The sequence below is a fragment of the Pinus tabuliformis genome, chromosome 5_2 (genome assembly GCF_031772625.1).
Source record: "Pinus tabuliformis cultivar Carrire ecotype Pingquan chromosome 5_2, CPIR1, whole genome shotgun sequence".
NCBI lineage: Eukaryota > Viridiplantae > Streptophyta > Pinopsida > Pinales > Pinaceae > Pinus > Pinus tabuliformis.
The window spans coordinates 923,545,140-923,554,359 of record NC_142306.1 but is presented as its reverse complement, the minus strand read 5'-3'; positions in this window follow the sequence as shown (position 1 = coordinate 923,554,359).

Here is a 9,220-nt window from a genome sequence, read left to right as displayed (position 1 = left end):
ATGACCAAAATGATAAAATAAGAAGCAGGAGCAGTTAAGAATTCCTTGCCTATGATAGTTTAGAAAAAAACATTTATAATAAAAACGATTTTAAAGACAGATTGCACTTAAGCACTTTCTGAATTATACTTTTTTGTTTTAATATTCAGATATGAAACACGGTTAAAATACTAAACAAGAAAACTATAACACATGAGATATAGAATACTTATTTGTCCGGTGCTTGACACATGAATCCTATGAAAATTCCTTTGTATTATTTCTTCATCCAGCCAGCCATACAAAAATTGTCCAACAATACTTCTATTCCAAAATAATCAGTGTTACAGAAATGTCTAAGAATCCACCCTCAATACTCCAAATGAGGGAGTATTTATACAAAATTTTACACTAAAATATCTCATAACAAAGAGAGATATATTCTAGGATGACTAACTATATGTTACATGAAAGTAGAGACAGATGGTCTCTAGATAGAATATAAAGTAAATTGATGGCTTGATGTCCCTATTTTTTGTGAATGAGCTAGAGGCAGGCCCTATGATTGGGCATCTTGTTGTCTTCTTTGTAATTCTGTGCTGGCTGTTTTGGGTTTCATATTCTTACTGATATTCTTTGACCTATTCTAATACATTTTACCTGTTTGATCCTTGTTCACCCTCTTTTACCACCATTGACTATGGTAAATAATTAAAATTTACTTTTTTACCAACGATAAATTACATAATTTCTGTCATATCTATCCACCAACCTTCCTTTGGTATTGTGGTCCTTTGATGTTTCTTGAAGATTTCATCAGCCTCAATGTATTTGACAAAATTAGGCTGAACTGGGAACAAATGTTTTATTTCATGTTCAACATAGAAAATGTTCTCTAGACTGTCATACAGAACTCTGCCTATAGGTAGTGCCTTTGGTGGTGATGCACTAGCTGATGAACTGGCCTAGTTATCTGCGTATTGAGCCAACTTGTCGACATAATCTATGTGTCTCATCAATTTATCATTAATTACTAATGGACTGGGAAGCCCTTTGCTCTGCAAAATGCTAAATTTCTCCATAAAATCATTAGTTTCTTCTTACATGTTCTAGCATCTCCTTTCCAAATTCTGCATCAGAGACCTATTGGTCAATACCTTTTTGATTTCCAGAATAGTCCTAGTTCTATCTTCAATACCCAACTCTTCTAGCTGGTACTTATTTTTGCTCTTCAAAAAATTTATTAGCCTGGTGGCTTTCTCACACTTCCTTCCTAATTCTTCCTTAGTTCTCTGGATTTATTCAAGAGCTACTTTTACCAAGTCAATATGTTCAAAAATTATTTATATTGATGGCCAAGCATCATTTGTTGACTGAGCGATGTTGGTCCAAAGAATCTTCCTAATGTTTGTTGAGGGTTTGTCAAAGGTGAGGTTCTTCTCTAGCGTTCTTACGCGCTGTGCTAGCCCTTTATTCTCCCTCACTTTTTTAGCAAAATTTATTTTTGAAAGATCATATTTTTCTTTTGAGGTAACAAATCGTTCTTTTACCTTCTACAATTCAGAGACTTGGAGCTTCATCTCTTCCATTGACTTGATTAATTATTCTTTGCTCAAACCTGAAGTAGCTACCTGTGTTGTTTCTGCTAGTGTTGTTCCTAAGACTATACCTGTAATTACTTCCGCTTTGACCAAGGGGACATTTGGTGCCGGAGCTATTCCAAGTGTTGAAAGGACTATCGTGGAGACCACCTATATCACATTTTGAGGCTGAGAGGTTGACTCTCCCTACTTGCTTTAAAATGACTTTTCTAATTCCTGTTCATTTTGCTTCAACTGTTCATTTAGCTTAAGGACTAAGTCCATAAGCTCTTCTTTAGACTTCTTCTGAATAACTTCTGCAGTTTGTGGATGTCTTGTTGGTGGTAACTTTAGTTGTTTTCTCAAGGCAGCTATGTCTTCATATTTCTTCTTTATTAAGGCCTCTGCTGCCTTTACATCCTTTGGGTTATGATCCAATCCAATAACCAACTCCTCCAATGATTTAATTCTATTATCCTTAGCATGCAAGGAGGCACTTTCTAGCTGTAATTGAGCAGTTTTATTATTCAAAAAAATTTCTAATCTTTGGGTCATCATAGATTTGCTGGTTAATATAGAATACACCCTTTCCCCTGTCTACTTGTGTATTTCAATCTGGTCTAGGGGGTGGATGTCCTTGGCCATGACCTAAAAATCAGTTTGAAGGTAATCTGCAATTGTCTGAGGATGTTGTACTTTGGGCTTAAAGAAGCTCATCTACATTTTTCCCTCCTTGATGTCATAGGCTGACATCAACCTATTCTGATTGGTGGGATCCATCTTTAAATACTGATTGCAGACCTAAACCCTTAATGGTTCAATCCTGGCCTTTATTTCTTTGAATTTCTTTTTAATATCCAGGTTCTCATTTCCTAGAGGCCTGAAGGATGACACTTCAGTGCTTTTTTGCCTTTCCAGTTCCTGTCTCTGTGAGCTAGAAGGTGTCCCACCTGGTGGGAAAGTCTGTTGGCTATCTGCAACTTCTTTCCTCTGGCTCTCTATAGTTTCCTCAAAAAATTCCTCTTTTGAATTAGGATTTAGCCTGTGCCTCTTAGCACCAGGGTGTTCTGATGGACCACTAGCAGGGGTAGCTACTTCCATGTCTCACTTTTTTTTCTTTTCCTCATTTAGAGGAGTCTACAAAATTGGGGGCTCTCCCATGTTGACTGGAGTTGGGTGAGCCTGTGTTTGAGTCTGCTTCTGAGAAGTTTTAGGTTGCTTGGACATGATTGATTGTTCTGTTGCCTGAGTGCTGGTCTCCTTTTCTCTTCCCTGTGATGTTTCTGTACATGGTGCACTAATCTCCTGTGAGTGCCTTTGAGAGGTATCAACTATTGAGGCACTAATTCCTGATGCTGACCTTTGAGAATTCTCAAATTGTACCTGTCCAAAATAATCTAGGTCAAGTGTCTTTTCAAGATCCTTCATTACATTTTCTATATTGACCTGCTCACTATCTGTTTCTACTAGGGTTCCTTCCCTCCATTCATCCATATTAGCAAATTGTTCAATCTCCGAAATTCTGTGATGCAAGTATGGTGATAGTCTATTTTTCATCTTTCTATCACGGATGAAACTATGAGGGTCATATGGAGACCAACTAAAACTTTTGTTTAATTTCAGATCATCTTCTATAATTTGTTCTGTTGCTTTCCATGCTTCCCTAGTGTTGCAAAAAAAAGGGCCTAAGTGATCCTTGATTCTGAGTTGTGCTTTCTTATTGGCCTTAGTAAAATGAATCAAATATGAGTTTATCATCTGCCTATAATATTCCAATGAAAATAGTCTCATTGGAACATATCTAGGTAGCTTGAATGGGGAAAGATTAGACCCATATACCTTGATTTCTGTGTGATTTTGGTATAAATACCAATCATCCACTATGTACTATTTGGAGAGCTAAAGGATTCTCTTGATGTCATCACTAATTCTGAGAGGAGAATTCCCTATCAGCAAGGTGGTCACTGGGTGGACAAACTGATCAATGAACTCATTATAGGAATAACGGCTAGAAAAAGATCTATGGAAGATGGAAGTCCAAAAGATGACAAACCTTGGATTACCCTTAGTATCAAGTTTATTGACAGAAAATGGGAATTTGTCTGATATATAGTAGAGGATGAGGTGATACATGAAGGTGGAAAACTTGAAAACCCTTTCATTCTCCAGTCTCATGAACTGGTCATGAATTTTCTCATCAATAAAAGAGGCATAATTGTACTTAACAGCAGGAGGCTGGCCAAGGATAAAGATAGACATCAACACTAGGGTCAATTCATCTACATATTCACTAGTGTTGAATCCCATGACTGCAACTATCATGTCAACTATAATTTTACCTATATCTGTGAAGAAAACTAACATATACGGAGGGGGATCTTTAGGCTGATACTTTTGTAATATGAAAGTCTGACATAGGTGATTAAGTTCAGATTGGGATAAGTAAATTTCCAATGGAAATGGGGGTGAGGGTCTGACTAGGATGAAATTGTAGCATCTCATTGATTGATTCAGTAGTTATTGTGAAAATGACCGTTTGGTTGGGAGACATGACTGCTCTGTGGATGGGGTCATAGTTTGCATGGCACTGATGGATTATATTAAGGAAAACATGCACACAGGGGAGAAATTACATTGGGACATTGGATTCCCATAGTCCCATGGCATCATAGCCATTCAAATGGTTATCTTGGCATTGGCAAAAGACTTTCAGATGGTCTTTATCAGTGATTAGGTCTCTTATTTGAAAGTCTTTATCTGCCAGAGGCAGACAGTCTAAATCACGATGAGGGGTGGTAATGGGAGCAACGTTTAGGGATACTGGGGTTTCCATTCTGTTTCTTGTGGATTCAAAAAGGAAACTGAGGTTTTCTTTGCAAAATTGGTGAAACAAAGAGTCTGGGGACTTGAATTATAAAAGCAGTAACAAAATTATGGTAAATTTTGTTTTTTTAATCAATTTGTAGTGGGAAACAAGTATTTGCAGGGTTTTCTTGTTGGGAAATTGGTAAATACTTGCTTTTGGGGGTTGGACAACGGAATGCGGGTACTGAGTGTGGCCGGATGGCTCTAGATGATGTCGGCTGCAAAGGTTGAAGTTGGTTGGTGGTTGAAAGCTCAAGCTGGTTGACCTCGACATTTTGTTTGCATGGGAGTACAGGGGTTGGACAACGGAATGCAGGTACTGAGTGTGGCCGGATGGCTCTAGGTGATGTCGGCTGCAAAGGTTGAAGTTGGTTGGTGGTTGAAAGCTCAAGTTGGTTGACCTCGACATTTTGTTTGCATGTGAGTACAAGTTCGCAGAGTAAATGACAAAATGATTTTTTTTTTTTTTTATATATACAAAGTAAATAATTGGCGGGTTTCAGGATTTAGCTAGGTGACGTCGACGGGCAAACGACATGATGTTTTGTCGTTTAGTGGGATGAGGTAAGCGGTTTATATCGCACCACTTATGGAGGGCAGGCAGTATTTGGGCTTGGGCCAGTGATTCCATAGAACGATTGACATGTGGCAGAGGTATTATACACAAAACTGCTTTGTGATCATGCACTAACGTGTGGTCGTAAAGGGTCGTGAAATATGCAAGACAGTCGTTGGATCTGGGAGGTTTGATCGGATGGTTATCGGGAATGCGAAGTGACAGGGGTTTACTAAGGGTGGGCCCGATATAATTAAGAATTATTTAATCATATCGAGAATGACAGGATTGGTCGGGAAGGCTATTAATTAACCGTGAGGGTTAATTAATCCATTTTTAATGTGGCGAGGTATCAGGGCTGTTAATTAGTTATTGATCAAATAACTAATCCCTATTTAAAATGGATTATGGTTATATTTTAACCGAAGGGGCGGGATATATAGTATTTCGAGATTTTTACATAGTTTAAAATAATACGGGAATGGGTAGATTCTCATAGGGTATCTATATAATATTAACTTAATGGTTAATATGACATAATGAAATGGAAAAGCATTAAGTATAAAACATTTTATGTGTGTATTTAAACTTAGGCTAAAGTGTAAAAGAGGGTTTTTTATGGAAAATATTGTAATTTTCCTACGTAAAATGGAATTTTATTTAGGAAAAACTTTATCAAGGGAATGAATGATTTATGAAGGGGTATGATGATTAATGAATGGTCTTAAGTACTTAGGTTTTACAAATTATTGGTCCGATATTCCGGTCCCTTCAGAAGTCAAAGAAATTCTTTGAGCCCCTTTAATTTATTAAATACCTTGGCACTTAGGGGAAATTAGTGAAACTTTAGGGGAAATGAGTAGGGGAGTTAATTATTTTGACTTTGTTTACTTGATATGTCTTTCATGCGCTGCATGACTTTGCCTCATAATGAAAGTAAAAGATTTACACATTTACACTTATCATTCATAATATGTTATTTTTCAACCATCATCTACCTACCCTACCTACTTAACCTAGCATTTTTACTTCTTTATTAGGGTGCACTTAGACTGGCAAACTCTTATCAAACTTTCTTTTCTTTTACATGGTAATGCCTATCTAAGTCTACACTTATTACATCCAAGGGCTCAGATTACACTGTTTGGTCAGATATTTATTCTCTATTTCTACAACATTGAATTTAAATATGAACTAGCCAAGTTTAAACTGTTTGACTATTCATGAATTGTGGCATAAGTGACAAGCTGCACACTATTGTTTATTACAAAAAAGTGAAAAAGTAGTGGCATTTAGACTTGCACACTTTCCTGGTCTTTTCTTTTTGTTGGGGTTCACTTTCTTTCATTTTTCTGACCATCTTTTATTCTTTTCACCATTTGATTTTTATTTTAGGGTATACCCTCTTTACATTTTTTAAATTTTTTGATCTATTACAAATATGGAAAACCTTTGCAAAAAGTAAAGGTATGAACATATTACATAGTTCATCCAGTAAATCATGATATATGACACCTATTGGTATAGGGGCATAACATTGGTTCCACTTGGGGATGGCTTTTCCTGGTGAAAAGTCAAGAACAGTAGATCAAAGGCCTCTGAACGACTCTGACTTTGATGTGCAATCTTCTTGTGCTTGCTGCTTTATTGTATGTATGACAATGATATTTCTGAATCTTAGGGCCTTCTCTTCGGGCTTCAACTCCAACAAGTTACTGTCCAATCAAAACTTTGACAGTACAAAGGATATATAATATACATGTTAAAAATCGTGGTAACATTAGTAAGTAGGATCAAAGTAATGTTTTAACATATGACCATTGACTGGTCTTTCTTCAACTTCTGTACCATCTAAGTTTTTGAGAAAATATGAATTGTTTCTTTGGAAAGCATAGATGATATATGGTCCCTTCCATAGGAAGTCAAACTTCCCATGTTTCCCCTTATCCTCTCTCCTGGAATCCCATCTTAACACTTTATATCCAAGGTGGAAATCTTCTGCCTTGGTCCTCTTATCAAATATCTTCTTAAGCTTCTCTTGCAACACTTGGGATCTTTGGTACACCTCCTCTCTGGTCTGTTGTAGATTGATGGTCTGGTTTATCCTTCATTGAATGTCATTAGGTTCCACTTGAGCTTCTTGGAGTATTTTCATAATAAGAACTCCTAATGATGAAAGAAATACAACCTCCATGCCATATACTAACACATAAGGACTGGTGCCAATGGATTTTTTGGTTGTAAGCCTGTCTGCCCATAATGCATTCATTAGTTTCTTATGCCAAGTATTTTTATTTTACTCCAATAGTTTTTTGGTGATATTAATGAGGCTCTTGTTGGAAGATTCAGCTAGTCCATTCCCTTCAGGGTAACAAGCTATAGAGTGGCATAATGTGATGTGATACTTATTACAGAATCTGATCATTTTCTTTGATTTGAAAGCTGCAGCATTATCAATTATGATTTTAGCAGGGCAGCCAAACCTGGACAATATATTAGTCTCTAGGAAACCTATGATCACTGTGTCATTGGCCTATTTGGAGGGGATGGCCTCTGTCCATTTAGTAAAATAGGCTGTGAGTATCCATTTGTGTTAGCCTGAAGAGGGTGGATGGATTTCCCCAATGAAGTCAAGACCCCATTGTTGGAAAGGTTTCTCGGTGGAAATGGGTTTCAGGGGTAAAGGTAACAATTTTCTCTTGCCCTCAAAAATTTGACATTTATGGCATGAAATTCTTGGAGAGCCTTGTCAACTTCATCTTTTAACAAACAATTCAATAAAATTCCTTCATGATTTTTCCAAAAAAGAGCATTATCTAAAATACAAAACTTAGAAGCTTTCATTTTTAAAAACCTATTCTTTGTTTTGGATAACCCTGGAGGAGCCTACAGGTGCTGTAAAACATAAATTACATCAACATACCAAGGTGAATCTAAAAAGGCCTGGCTGATTTGTGGAGTCGCCATCTCTTGTTCATTATCCAGTTCATTTATATCGAGGGCTTGACAATTAGTTTTTGCCATGAGTTTGGCCAATCCCTGCCATTTTATCAATTTTGTAGGTTTTATCTCTATATCATACTCTAAGATGGTAGCATTCCATTTACATCTTTTGCCCTCAATTCCATCCTGGGTTAGGATGTCTTTGACAACTGCATTAGGTACATAGGCTATCACATGATAGTATAATATGTAGACTCTGAAGTCCTTAATAGCTTTGACCAGTGCAAAAACTTGCTTCTCCATTATTTTGTATTTTAATGATGCATCTCTGAGTGCTTTACTAAAAAAGGCTATAGGTTTCTCACATCCTTGCTCATCCTTTTGTAATAAAATAGTTGCTATAGTGTGTTCTGATGCAAAAGAAAAAATTATGAAGTCTGTATCAAATTGTAGACTGGTTAGAAACAGTGTTTTGGTTCGGGCCATTTTGATTTCTTCAAATGATTGCTTGGGCTCTACTGTCCATTTAATACTTGAATCCTTTTTAAGCATGTTATTTATTTATCTAATGAGTTTTGTTAAGTTAGATATGAATCTTCTCAAAAAATTTATCTTCCCTAAGAAAGCTTGAAGTTCTTTGATACTTTTTGGATGAGGTATCTGTATAATAGCTTCTATTCTAGCAGGATCAATTCGAATGCCATCCTTGGATATGATGTGACCTAAGAGTTTACCTTCCTCCAGGTCGGATGAGGACTTCTTTGGATTCAACGAAATACCATATTTTCTGCATTTTAGAAATACTTGTCTGAGATTGTCCAAGTGTTGCTGATCTGATTTAGAAAAAATTGTTAGATCATCTAGATATATAACAAGAAAATCATGAATCTCTTTGGCAAATGCAATGTCCATTGCCCTTTGGAAAGTTGCTCCTGTGTTTTTGAGCCAAAATGGAATTTTGATGTACATAAATGTGCCACATGGTGTTGTAAAAGTAGTTTTCGTTTGGTCGTCAAGATGAACCGGGATTTAATTATCTCCTGAAAACCCATCTAAAAGTGAAATTCTAGAAGAACCCACTACCCTTTGTAAAATATGATCTATCTTGGGTAAAGGGTATTTATCTTTCAGAGAAACCTTATTCACATTTCTTAGATCAACACACAATCTTATTTCCCCAATTTTCTTCTTAGTAGGTACTAAATTAGACACCCACTCTAAAAATCTAATAGGCGCAATGATTCATGCTTCATACATACGTTTAATTTCTTTTTCAATCAATGGTAATAACACATGG